Genomic DNA, 14,783 nt, shown 5'->3' on the forward strand with positions numbered 1-14,783 from the left:
AGTTGAGAACTTTCCACTCTATTCCTTTTTTCTGAAAGTTGTTATCATGAATCAGTGTTTTTTTCTGTTTTTTGTTTTTTGTTTTTAAATTTTTTAACATCATTTGTGCTGAACAAAATTTATCTTCAGGATACCATCAGCTTTCAGTCCAACATCTTGCAGCCCCTATAATGAGTTTGTCCAAATCTTGATTTTTTTCCCAACTATTTTAAAGCAAGAGGGAAAGATGGAATGAAAGCAGCTAGTACCTACAGAAGAGGCAAGTAATATATTCATTATCTTTCCTAATTCACCATGTGATTTGTCCTTTATGTCTATTGAAAATTCTATCCAACTGAGATTACCTTCTATGTTCAAACAGCAGTACCTCTTCTTCTAAGAAAGTTGTGTCTTTCCAATCCTGGGAACACTATTTCCTTCTGATAAATAATACCATGAGAAAGAACAGATTTTAATTTTTCTCCCACTTAGTACCTCTCCCCCACCCTTCCTTGGCATTCTGTTTTCAAAGGACTTAGACCTTAGCCAAAACTTCAGTAAGATTCTTGGTTGCCATGCCTCACAAAAGGTCCAAGTCAAAATTCTTAAATTTAAATTCATAAAAATAAATAAATATAAGAAATCTTAGCCAAGAATAGACTAAAATGAAATAGGCTAAAATATGATGCAAACAAGAAGTGGAAAAGAGAAATAGAGAACTACTAAGAAAAGAAAAGATCGTTTATAGGATAATGGCTCTTTCTCTCAGTATATTTTCTGAATGAATCACCATAAAATAGCCATCCGAAAATACCAAGGAACTCTCTCAAAATTCAAATCCTACAAAAATGGAAAATATAGGCTAATTCTTAATTTAGTTCATTCTCATCAGTTTGATTAAATATTTGATTAAATGTTAGCCATGTTTTATTCTCAAGCTTCAAAGTTCTATGGAATCAAGCTAAAGGCTTGTATATGACAAGAATGTTCCTCTCAATACCAACATATTTTAAGAAATTTGTGATTAATTTAGGGAATTATTCTCTCTAAGACTTTATGTGAAGGACACAGATTTGCTCTTTACTTTTTATATAAGAACAAATTGAATACCATTGATCACCTCTCAACATCGGATTTAGTCATCACTTAAGTGAGTCCTACTATCCAGCCACACAACATTTTAATATTTCCCATTACAGCATGCAATTATAAAGTCTTTCTGAACTGCATTTTGAACTCCATATTCTGAGGTAAGCAATCTTTGCCAATTTATCCTAACTTTTTTCAAAAACTTCTAAGTGGTACAGATTGAGTAATTCTTCTGATCTCATAGGGCCATGGGCCTTGGTAATGCCATGTCCATTTCAGTTCGATTAACTCTGAATGAAAAAGTGAGTTATGCTTTGGATACTTGGCAATGTAACCATAAACAGAGGACTAATCTTTCAATAATACAAGTTTAAGAAAACAAGAGGTGACTGTAACTCTGTTGTAATGAAATTGCCCGTGCATAGCAGTTTCAGAAATGCTTTTTTTCTTATGGGACAGCCTAGAGAGCTACACTGCCTCTACCCAATGAATGTAATTGAGTGAGTGATTTCACTTGTTTCTTCTTCAGACTGAATTAGGTCGTTGCCATCTGTGGAGTATGCTAAATACCTTAGGGGAAGAAGGCTGTTTTCTCGTGTCATTTATGTAATGGTTGTGTTGTCACTTGCCACCTTTGAGCAAAATCAGTATGTAGCAGTGGTTGGCCCAGGTTTTCCACAGCTGAAGTAAAGTAGGGAATTGGGGCAATTGTTCAATCAAATTGAGCACATTTTTAAAAAGCCACACTTTCCTTCAAATTACTCAAATGCTTCAGGGAACATTTCCAATTGCCCTGGTCTAACACTTTTCTTCAGCTATTGACGTCTGGCCACCAAGCATCTTGCTGGGCCATAATCAAATATAAATGGGTGAGAAGTTTTCAAGGGGACATATTTTCTTCAAATATTGGAAGAGTTCTAGAAATAAGAAGGACTAGACTGTTCTGCGTCCAAGATCTACTAAGGAGGCGGGTTTAAGTTCAGCTAAAGGAGGAGCTCCAAATTCTCCAATGATAAAATAGGCTTCCTTGGGAAGTAGTAAGTTGTCTGTAGCTGGAAGTGTTCAAGGAAAGAATTGAATCAATGTTTCTTAAACATCGTGAGTCACAATCCACTGAGAGTTATGAAATTAATTTAGTGAGTTGTGATCAACATTTTTAAAAATTGAATGAAGTGGAATGGAATGAGTGGGATGGAATGGAACAAAAGAGAATAAAAGCTATAAGTCATTGCAAGAGAAATTAGTAGTGCTTTGTGAAACTTCATTTTTAATTACATACATGTGTGCATGTGCGTGTGCATACATACAAACATGTGTACTAGGTCAAAATATACAATGCGTTTTCAGTATGGGCTACAGTCTAAAAAGCTGAAAGACACAGACTTAAACATCTAATTGAGGGGATATAAGTATTGCATAGGAGTAATTGAACTAAAGACCTAGCTCAAAAAGGAAAACACAATTAAAAGGGTCACAATCTCCATAAGCTTTAAAAAAATCAGTTCTCCAAAAATATGTAATGGTTTTTAATCCTGATCCTGGAAAAAAATTTTTTCCATGGCTCCTGATAAAGAAAACATTGTGTAAAGTATTTTTAAATACCTTATTAGAGTAAACACAATGACAAGTTTCATAGGGATTATTTTAAGTGATGTCTCAAAATATGAGCTTATAGCATCACATCACAGCAAAGGTCAGAAATCAGGTCTAAAGAAAGCCAATACTGATGCAGTCCAGTACAAGTGTTTCAAAGATCTGGTTTATTGAAGGGCAGATATGAACTTGGATCATCTACTACATAGTTAAGTTCATATCATCATAGTAAATGTGTTAAATGACAAGCACATTATGTTAATGGGCAAACAATGGCTGCCTCTCTGCCTGTTCTAGAAAAGTCTAAATGCCTGTCAGTTTAGAGCTTTGAACACCTATCAAGTTATATTATTGTTAGTTGTTCAGAGAGGCTTTTCTAGCGCTCTCTCTCTCTCTCTCTCTCTCTCTCTCTCTCTCTCTCTCACCACCTGATCTCTCAACCTGGCCTCTTATTTTTAAAGACTCTCTTCTCTGCTCTCCCCTCTTCCAATCAGCTTGTTTCTCGAAAATTCCCATTTTGGAATCCATTTTTTAAAAAAATCAGTGTCCTAATCTCAAGTTCCTAGGAAGAGAATCCAATTCACCCAGTCTGCACTCTCTCTCTCTCTCACCACCATTATATACAAAGTGAGTTCTTCAAGGATACAATAGGGACATGACTAATTTTATTTTTTTCAAGCCAGTATGATACATAGAATGTAGTAGGTACTCAATAAATGCTTACTGAACAAATGAAAGAGCTTGTAATAACATCAAAGAGAACCCAAGTATCTGGGGTGGAAAGACAAAGAGTGACAAGGAGAAAAGGGGAAATGGATTGAGTTCAAGAAGTTTGGCATTCAGTAAAGCAGGAGATTTTTCTGGCAATTGAAGGAGGGCAGATTCAACTAAGATATAGAAAGAATAAAAGTATTGTGTTTCCAGATTCTCTTCTCTATGATCTCAATAGGGACATCAAACAGACATGAGCTCCTAAGAATTATCTCCTAATCTAGATTCTGTGTCATTCTATGTACTTATAAACATTTTATGTACTTTAGAAATTTCTGTGGCTCTTAAATAACTAGTACCAGAATAAACTTCTATCTAGAGAATTCAGGAGGGAATTGGGGAGGTAGTGGTATGGAGAGAAAGGAAAGAGGGGGAGAGAGACTTTATCTATGATGGAAGGTCAAAAGCTCCCTCAAGATATGACAAGTAAGGCTGTGCTGCTACAGCAGGGAGAATATCCCTCAGTTTTGTAAACCAGCCAGCTCTCGTGCCCCTTTGAAGCATTAAAATCAAATATGTTCCAATGAGGGAGTGATGTCTAGTCGTTAGAAAAAAGGACTCAGAGCCAGACTTTTGACTTTTTCATTCTTGGCTGTGCCACACAATCTCACTGTAGCCTTGGCAAAATTTTCCTCTCAACATCTTGAGCCCTCTCTTGACACATCTGTGAAATGTATATGAGTGTCAGAGTGTGTGAAGGGTGGATGACATCAAACTGCAAGCGGGAACTGTGGTTTCAGTGGAGAAATAGTCAAGGCATTAATGAGCGTCATATTCCAATGAAGAGCCCAGGCTCCCTCCAACCAAGGGGTGAGTGTTCGAGAATCACAGAAGAGGCCATTGGAATCCAAGTTGTTACATTGTGTTACAAAATAGAACAGCACTATACATACCCATGCAGAAGAGCTCCAGGCAAGACACAAAATCATGTTAATTTAAAAATGCAAAACCTACACAGAGCACATGAGGACACTGGAATTTAAGATTCCTGATGTCACTTGTAACTGTCGTGTTTCTGTCTTTTGGAGCCATCTAGAATTTTTTAAATTGGAATTGGAAAGGCCCTTAGAGATCATGAAGTTTAGTATTTCTACCAAAATAGGAATCTTCCTTAGTCATTCTACTTCTGCATGAACATTCTTAATGATAGACAGCTTACTATCTTTCAAGGAAGCCCAATTATTTGTGAATACTCTAGCAATTAGAAAGTGTCTCCTTATAATACAGTCTTCTCTTTGTGCTATTGCAATCAAGTAATAAAAGGAATTAAAAATTGCTCAGTGTGAAGAGAGTGGCCAAGTGTCCTGGTTTACCTGGGACTGAGGGGTCTCCTGGGATGCGGGACTTCAGTGCTACAACCAGGAGCATCCTGGAAAAACCGGGATGATTAGTTGTCTTAATTAAGAACAAAATAGAGATGAACTTACCATAAGGTGCAAGAGAATTTCATATATTTACTATCCCATCAGGCAACTACCTTCTTGGGCAGTTTGTCCTTTTGGTAAGCATTGTCTCTCAGATCAAAGGGTTGGAGAAAATTGCAGGGCTGTCTCTTAACACAACTGGCTCTGCCAGGATGATATTTCTTAAGATAATCATTTCTATTTGACTTTAGCATGACTGCTTTAGTGTTCTAGGGAGAAATACAGAAAAGGATTTCCTGATTTAATTGATGAAGATCAATAAGAATACCAGATGCTATAGACAATGATATATCCCTCACACAAATTACTTGTAACTTACATAAACAATAAAACAGACAGCCAGGAGACATTAAACAAGAAAAAATAGATACAAGGGTCTTGGTCTGTGTTTGAAATGGCATTCTCAAATCAGCAGATTCCAACTGAGCAATTGCATCTTCAAAGGTGCTAAGCCTTCCAAAAACAAAGAACAGACCTAGCTCTCATTACAGTGCCTGCGCTGTCTGAGTGGTTTTTGACCCTCTTCAGTTTGTTCAGCAAAGAAGGTTGTTCTGCAAGGATCAAACAGCGCCATGGAGAGATCCTGAGAATTAGAGTCAAGCTGATAGAGCTCAGCCTGGGGAGCTGATCATTTAGAAAATGACATCAAGAATGGAGATTCTACAAGAATCTTTTGATAAGGAATGAGAGCAATACTAAAAACGAAAGGAGGGGCAATACAGGAAAATAGGAGTTCATATATGGGGACCTTTTACTGTGCAAGTACAAAGATTATAAAACCGTATATACAAGCCATTTAGCAATCCATTAAACAGTTATAGAGTCAAGGTTTCCAGAGTGAATAATACCTATTTTCCCGAAAGGCAGAAGAGATCGGAGTTCCTGATTTCTTGCCTGAAAAACCAGAGGGGGAGGAAGGTGGGAAGAGAAGATAAATGCACATATGGATTTAGGTAGAGAGAGACCATGATGGTTGCACTAATTGTGGCAGCTTTAGTTTCCGGAAACCAAGCCATCAAGATGCAGCTTCTCCCTTAACAATTCATTTTCTACAAGGTAAAAATAAGAAAGCAATTCAATATGGATATTTTTTATATCCAAATTTTATCTGCAAATACGAATTGGGCATACAGCAGCAACTGGCTCTCATGGACTCCATTTGGAAGAATGATGAAGTTCAAAAGGTTAATCAAGTTATTAACATTTTAAAAGAAGGGAAATTTTCTTTCCCAGATGGCTTAACAGGTGACTCCCATAAATTACACAGTACATTACAGCGGGCATCCGCTAGCCCAGTTATAGTAGAGAGTCTGTCAACATTTCCATTATAAAGCCCTATTTTCAGAGTTTATAACTCAGCCATAAAACTCTGCTCCAAGCTGGGCCTTGGCTTTCTAGTTGAATTCTCAGCTCAGCAGCATACTCTTTTTTTTCTTTCTTCTCTGTCTCTTTCCTTCTTCATCTTCTCTCCCTTCTCTCCTTCCCACATCATCCTGCTTCCTCTGGTGAAAATGTTGGGGTTCTTTTGTTTTTAATTTACTTTAGATTAACTAACTTAAAAAGAGGACTTGCACATAGAGAAATCTTTCAGCCACTTTATTTTTAAGCACATTTTTTTAATGCTCAGGTATTGAGACTTTTTCAGAAACTATAGGAATCAAGATGTTTCTAATCAAGGCCTGTGTTATAGTCTTTCAAATCATATGAAGATATCTAAGCCACTAGCACTTGAGAGGGGTGTCAGGAGAGGAAATTTTATTGTAGAAATGTTTCACTTTGTTTCTTAAATTCCAAATGTCTATATTTAATTCCATCCCCTACAGGTAAAAGCAACGGCATATATCCCATTATTTCATCAACTCATGCATGGGGCTTTGGAGAACATAGCATTAGCACAGCCACTTCCAGATGGCGGGTGTGTGTGTATTTACAGGCCACCAGGGTGGAGAGAGAGACAACATGCAAAATACAAAGTGACAAAGAAGGTGCATAAGTGACGAGCGGAAGTCTGCTGTTCCAAGTCTGGTCGGTCACAGCCTAGAGAGTTTTTATGGCCTATTCAAAGCTGTGGTACAGACTAAACAAAGTTTCCTTTACTTTCACCATGACATCCTCCAAGACCAGGCCAGAGGTTGGGGGAAACTAAAGTGCACTGCCAACTCTGCTCAAACGAGAGACTGCGGCTTTGCTGTGAGAACTCTGCTGCTGACTTTGGAGCTTCAATCCCATGGCCCCTCTGAAACCCTACCTCAGATAGAAAGTTAAACCACATGGTAATTCCTCTGCATATGCAGGGGAGGGAGATGTTCCAGGAATGGGGTTTAAACACTCTCACAGGAGATAAGCAGGTCACAGTGGTGCTTGAACAATTTCCCCCTTACCTAAGAACCAGGCCAAGGAGGGTGCATCTGAAAACACTACAAAGAGACAATGGTTTTTTCTCATCATATCAGCATTTGTTTTGATGCCGACTCAGCAGCTTCTAAAGTTAGGCATCACCTCCCACCTGGAGGGGAGATGGCCCAGGGACAAAGAGCAACTAATCTCCCTCTTTACTCAGAAAGAGACACATCAGGCTTCCTCCCCCTACACCAAAACAGGGGACTGCAGCTGTTGGATTGTCCAGGGAGCAGCATTTGGCTTGAGAAATGTTCCAAGGGAAGGTGCTAAGATTTATCTACTGAGCTCACCGCAGGCACATCTGTTGAAGAACCTCACTCACATATCCCTCTCTCCTGTCGATTGCCTTCTCATGTGTTTTTCTTTTTTTCTTTTTGTTAACATACTTGCTCATTAGCAAAGGCATTTGGCTTGAAGGGAAAACTGTGCCTCTTTACAGCTCATCGTTTCCTTCTCTTGAGTCCTGTAGTCCTGTCATAATATTTGAATTTGTGATATACATCACCATCATTTCCATAGCAATAGAAACAGCAGCCGCTACGAAAACAGGATTTGCGATTCAACGAAAGAAAAGAACTGAAAAGAACTTCAGAGAACAGCTGGTCCAGGCTCTGCCACAGACAGGTACACAGCTAAGCAGACCAAGGACTTCTTTCAATCGGTGCACTCCACTCACCAACAGCATATCTCTCCTCGCTGTTCTGTAACTAGATGTCTGACCACATCACTTCTGTACAAACTAGCCAAGAAATTCCAAGGAAAGAAACTGCATCTTGTCTATCATTTTTTTTCCAGCATTTTACCCAGTGTCTGAGAATTGTGGATACCTCCATGAGTTTGTAGAGTGGTGGAGACACCGTATATCGAACCTACGATCAGCTTTAAAGCCGAGATTTGTCCTTGATGTGTCGAAGTAAAGTATCTTCTGCTATAATTTAAAGCTATTGAAACTCTGAGTTCTCTACGTAAAAGAAGTAAATTACTCAAGGATATCCATGAAATAATTATTTATTCTAATGCCTATGACAAGTTATTGATTCACCACCTCATTCTTTTATTGTCCTACTTAAAGACCACCAAATTCTTCATCTTTATAATAATTCACTTTTTGCTAGAACATCTCCACTGTACTCTATTTCTCTTTTAAGTTTGAGATTCTAATTGTAACTTAAAGCACTGAATGAGGATTCTGAAAGGATTGTAGACCCTCACCGACATGGACAGCTGCTCTGAGCTTCTGTTTCCTCATCTGTAAGATCCCTGTCTACTTCACAAGGGTTGTGTGGGCAAAAAATAAATGTATGTGAAAGCTTTTGAAATTCTTAGTTGTATACAAGTGGCAGTTATTAGGGTTAGTAAAATTATTCAGGTAAGAGTGTACCCAGTGCCGAACACAGCAGATTCCTTGATAACCCCATGGATACTAAGAATGACAGTTTCTAGTCATAGTCTTACATTTGTTCAAAGAAACCAGAGCTAGACAGTAGTTAAAGCAGTAGAAACATTTCATCCAGAAACTATTGCAATGGGAGAAAAGAGACATCAATATAGAACTGGGCTTAATTCTGAATACAACAGGAACAAGTGAGGATTTACAGCCAAAGAGAGGGTTGGGAGGGTTGATGAATGGAAAATTACTAAGAGAAGATATGACATCAAGGGTAGGGGAAATCCTTGCCTAACTGACCTAACAGGATTCTTGTGGAAGGCAGGTTGGGACAGTCAGATATCAAGTGTGGGGGATTCTTTCTGAACTGACTTAGCAGGATTCTTGCTAAAACTGGGCTATGCAGGCCCAGCAAAAATTGGGGTGGGGATAGATATGGGGGCCATGGCCAAGATCTTGGAGAAGAGAGTTAAAAGTAGTCTGACCAAAGTTTGGTCAAAGAGAGTCTTTGTCATAATACTGAGTAATACTCAGATTTAGCCTGTAGTTCTCAGGTTTTTGTTTTTAACCACACTTGTGCCGCTTCTTGCCCTCCCCCTACATATTTAAATATTTATTTTTAATAAACATATATTTATTAATGTGTGTGTGTGTGTGTGTGTGTGTGTGTGTGTGTGTGTGTGTATGCTTCCTGGGCCTTAGTTTAGGCAACAGATGTGGCCTGGAGAGCCAATCATGAATAAAAATTTCAGAATTCAAATGACATTTCAAGCATTGTAAGCATGATGAATTTTAAAGAAATTTTACCTTCCATCTCTTTATAAATGGAACATGTAAATATGTGAGTTCTAATTTATAGGTGGAGAAGTCAACATTTCAAATTTAACTTTCCTTAAAGCAGCAGCCACCTGAAATACATGTTTTATCCCTAAAAGTAATGTGGTTTTTTTTCTGTAATGAATTTCTTTCTTTTTCTTTTTTACCACTTTAAATTTTATCCTTATTTCTCTCAATCCCACCAACTTCAGCAAAAATGAGGATCAACCAGACACAAACTGTAATTTTTATTTGCTGACCCTAGTATTTCATTGCAATTTTTCATGTTAACCCTAGTCCTCATTATCTGAATGGAGCCTCTGGGTTTCCCTTAAGACCTGGGTCCATAGATACCCCAGTATGTGTCCAAAAGCCCTGGAGCTGGCCATTTAACAGCCTGATAGATGCAGATATATTGACAATCACCCTTTTGGCCAAATGACCACATACCTGTCGGCAATGCCAATTTCAAAATTTTTAACCTAAGAGCCCTGTGAGGCTTCATCCATTCTCTTTCTGTGACTCCTCTTCCATCAACATTAAAGAAGCATGCATTTTTCTTCTTTTCTCATCATGTAGGGGTTAGATTATGTAGAATCTGTTTTCTCAGTTCTCCTGTTTTACCTTATATATCTCAAATCATTCTTCTGCCTCCTCTAATCTGTTTCACTTTCCATGCTTTAGTTTTCCTGATATGTCTCTTCATAAGTGCACAATTCTTGGCCTCATTTTCATTTGACATTTGTCTCTCAGGTTTTTTGTAAAGTCTTGTATTCTGCATTTTGCTGCACCTTTCTCCCCTCCTTCACAATAGTCGATTGGATCAACAACAGTGATAATAACTATTAGATCTGCTGTGGGCTGGAGGTTGGATGTAGTTGTTTTTAATTCTGACAATGCGAAGGGTAAGTATTATTATCTCTGTTTTACAAAGGAGGCAGCAGGAAGCCCAGAAGCAGGAAATGAATGGATCAAGGTCATACCTACAGCTGGACAGATCAAGGAACTTGCTTCCTGATTCTAACTTCTGTGTTCTTTCTACTAAGTTAAATAAACTTGCTGTCCAATTCTTCTTTCTATGTCCTCATTTCCATTCTTCCCACATAACCCTTCTCTCAATTCACTACCAATTTTAAATCAATCATGTAAGTGTTCAACCCATTAACTTCCCTTTTCCTCCATTTTTTTCCTACCCTGATCCTCCACTGTACCATTTTCCAATCTGTTTCTTCATTTCCTCACATAGGATTAATATAGTCCCAAGATTTACATTTCCTTGAAGAATCTCTGGACAAAGAAAATAAAATCTAGGGCAAATAGAGAACAGATCTAGGTTTTGTGAGGCCTGAAGCTTATAAATTTTGAGTGATAAATTTTGATTATTTTAAGAAAAATAATTCAAAATGACTAGTATAACATTAAGCAGACATATAAGTATTTACTTAGACTGAAAAAAAAAATTAAAGCAAGTCACAAATTTTAGAAGCTAACAACACTCACAAAACCCAGAAAGTCAACATAAAATTTTTATTAATTAAATGACTGACACATTTATATAATATTTTTATCTTACATCTTTTAGCTGTTACTCTGATTCCCTCTTCATATGACAAAAATATTGTAATATTATTTTCAATACAGAAAAAATTTTAATTAGTTTTTTCTCTGGAATAACTGCTTGAAATTTTGTTTTTCTACATGATAGTTTAAAATAGTTTGTTTCATCTTCATAACTATTAATGGAAAAGTCATACTAAGGTACTATTCAATACATGAGGAAGCATAAAATATACAATGTCACATAGGTGTATTATTTATAGTACAGCTATATTTTGTGCCCTACAAAAATAGGAATTCTTATAAATTCTATTTCTTGTAGTTCCCAAAAAGAAAAAGAAAAGTCTGTATGGTACATGCACTGCATTATGAAATATAATTTTGTCAAGAGGAAGAACTTCCATTTTGTTTAAACACTGATAATAACTAAAGCTATTGCTTACAGTTTTACATATCTACAGTTTAGAAGAATCTTCCACAGACTAGCTTATAGATCTCCATATTTTAAACTTTGTTCCCCCTTCACACCACACACTTCTCATGCCAACCACTGCTATATATTTCTCTACTGGCAAATTCATGTTAAAAAACGTGGGGGAATCATTTCAGTGAGTGGTAGGTATGTTTCTATGTTATTCCTACATGGAACAGCTAGAAAACTGTTCATAGATTAGACTACAAACCATAAATATGAAACACAAACTAAGTGAACACTAACTCAATTTCCATATATCTGAAACCCCAAAATGTCAATAGCCCCTCCATTACCGTCTAGTGTGAGGAGAAGAATGACAAAGGGACATTGAGAATCAAAGAGGCAGTAGTCTTACCCAATTGCAATAAAAATATATTATCTTCACAAATTTTATAAAAATTATGACCATATAAACATCTTCATGCAGCCCTTTCCAGAGCTTTGGATGGGATCCGTGTAGGCAAGAGGGGGTCTGAAATATAGGTTTTATTCCCTTTCAGATAAACCTGCCTCTGGCAGTTAGTTACCAAACCATCTTTCCTAAATAATATTCAAGGCTCTGTAGAATGAAAGGCATGCCCAACAAAAACAAAAATAGGGTTATATAGGAAAACAAATGCTTTAATAGCATTAAATCTTATTGATGAAGACACTAAAACCAATAAACCCTATAGTTGTTGATTATAGCCCATTTTGTTGTGTCTTTTCATCTGCAGATAAATACCTGTATGATATAGTAAGTGCTCAATACAAGTTTTGTTAATAAATGAATAAATACATGAATGAATGAACAATATTTAAAAACAATATTTGTAAATATATCCTTGATAAGTAAAATATAGTGTGAGGTAGGAATGATAAGGAGTCATATTCATGATCCCAGAAATTGCAATGTCTGTTCAACACCTGTCAAATAAATTGTAATTCAAAAGATGGTATTTTCAAACAGAGATTGTTGTCTGACAGTGAACAACAGTCTCTACCCAAATAAAAAAATTTTAAACACTCCTGAATATGAATCTAATGTGGAAATAGATTTGAAATAACATTAAACATGTTGCCATCTGTTGCCCTACTGAGTCACTGAAGAATATTCTTCCCAAATGTTTGTATTTTCAGATTAATTGGTCCATGGATGCCAAACATGAAGAAAGAATATCTGAAACTCAGTGATTCCACTAAGTTGTAAAAGATGCTCTACAGAGGCACTGTCATTTGGAGATGAAGTTGTGGATGAACACTGGAGTCAAATTAGGGGAAGCATTCCCAGGCTGTCATTGGAACATTTTATCCAATAATTAATCATAATCATCACATTCCAATAACTTTAATTAATTTAATGCTTATTTTTTTATCTCAAAACTTCTACCAAAATATATTTACTTCACATTTCTAATTTTTAAAGGACATTGTTTTTAATAGGCATCAGAAATTTGAGTAAGAATTTGGAGTTAGAGAAGGAAAAGCTAAAGGTGATAGAATGAGAGGCAACTAGAATAAATGATGAACGAATAAGATTTCCAAAATAAGGAGCAAACAAGGAGAAAAGAAATCAAAGAAAGTAAAAGTAATCAAAGAAACCTAGTACTGTTTCTCACATTTTAGTCATGCTTTTCCTCTGAACAGCGTAGCACGAGCCAAGCAAGTTAACTCCAATCTACTTAAGGCTAAAAGAAACAATACACAGTTGGTCTCTCTCTTGCCTAACACCACCTCTGGCTGCTCCAGAGTTATTATCCAGCCTTAAATCCTTCATGTTTAAAGGTAGCCTGAGTTCCCAGATTCCAATCCCAATTTCAGGGCCACCTTCATGCTACTTTCATAGCCTGAATGTCTTTCTGGGTCATCTGCACAATAGCTTCAGGGTATAAGAGTGAAGGGATATAGAGGAAATAATTGCAGTAATGTCTCTTGAGAGGGCCAGGGCAATTTCTCAACTGATAAAATTTTAGCAATCCTAATAAAAATCCCTGCTTTAGAAATTTAAAAAAAAAAACTAATTATATATAAATATATGCAAAGGATCTAGAAGAGCCAAAATAAATTTGAAAAAAATTGAGAGCTCTGTAAAAACCACTTTCAAAATTTATTATAAAGCTATAGTAACCAAGAAATTATTATATTGATGAAAAGATAAACACAGAAATCAATGGAACAGAATAGAGAGTTCAGAGGTAGACTCATACATATATGGCCAATTATTTTTTTTACAAGGTATCAAGGCATTTCAGTGGATAAATAACAGACTTTTCAACAAATAGTAATGGTACAATTAGATATCCAAATGAAAAAAAATAAACTTGTACTTTGCTCATTATCCAAAAACTAAACCAGAAAGAATCTTAGTCTTAAATGTAAAACATAAAACTATAAAACTTCTAAAGATAACATAGGAAAACTATTTATGACTTTGGTTTAGGAAAAGATTTCTTACAGAAAAACAGCATGAATTATTAAAAAACATAAATTGGCTTTTTTCAAAATTAAAAACATCTCTTTGAGAGATAAAGGTAAGAAAACGAGAAAAATGACAGAAACTGGGAGAAAGTATTTGTAAATTATGTAACTGATAAAGGAATAATAATGAGAATATATAAGTATCCTTAAAATTCAATAATAAGAAAGCAAGCAACCCATTTTTTTAAAAAAAAGATAACACCATCAAGGTGGTGTATGTTATTCCTGACTTCAGTCCCCTTCACAAAAAGACCAACTAGCAACTATCCATAGATGAGACACCATTGTGAAAATCCCAGATTTCACATGAGAGTGAGACTAAAGCAACCCCCAGACCACAGAGGCTGAGAAGGACCAAATTATAAGAGTGAGAGGAGAGGCTACACTCTAACCATATTACTCTTCCCCTAGGCCAGCATAGTACTCAGCAAGAGAGCCCAATAGTACTTATAACTTATCCAGTGGGAAAAAGAGAGCCTAAAGTGAACATCCAGATTCCTCAGCAAAGTGGGTCACTTCCCAGAATGCCCACTTGCATCTCATCTCACAGGGATCACAGGGAGAATCTGTGGGGCTTGATCACTGGTGATCAGATTGTGATAAAGAACTGGGGCAGGGCTTATAGCAACCAGTGCTTGGATTTTGATAAATCTGATCTACTAGTCTTGGTAGAGCTGAGCTGTTGGCCCTGCCTGGCCAGAGAAGTCAGTGGACAGTTCCCCCTGATTCTGGTTCACAGCCAACAGCCATATTTGCTGTGGAGCCTGTTATATAGCCCCACTCAGGCTGGGAAGCAAATACACATTATGGGAATCCTGGAGGGAGAAGGGAAAGA

The sequence above is a fragment of the Pteropus alecto genome, unplaced genomic scaffold, assembly GCF_000325575.1.
Source record: "Pteropus alecto unplaced genomic scaffold, ASM32557v1 scaffold164, whole genome shotgun sequence".
NCBI classification, from domain to species: Eukaryota; Metazoa; Chordata; class Mammalia; order Chiroptera; family Pteropodidae; genus Pteropus; species Pteropus alecto.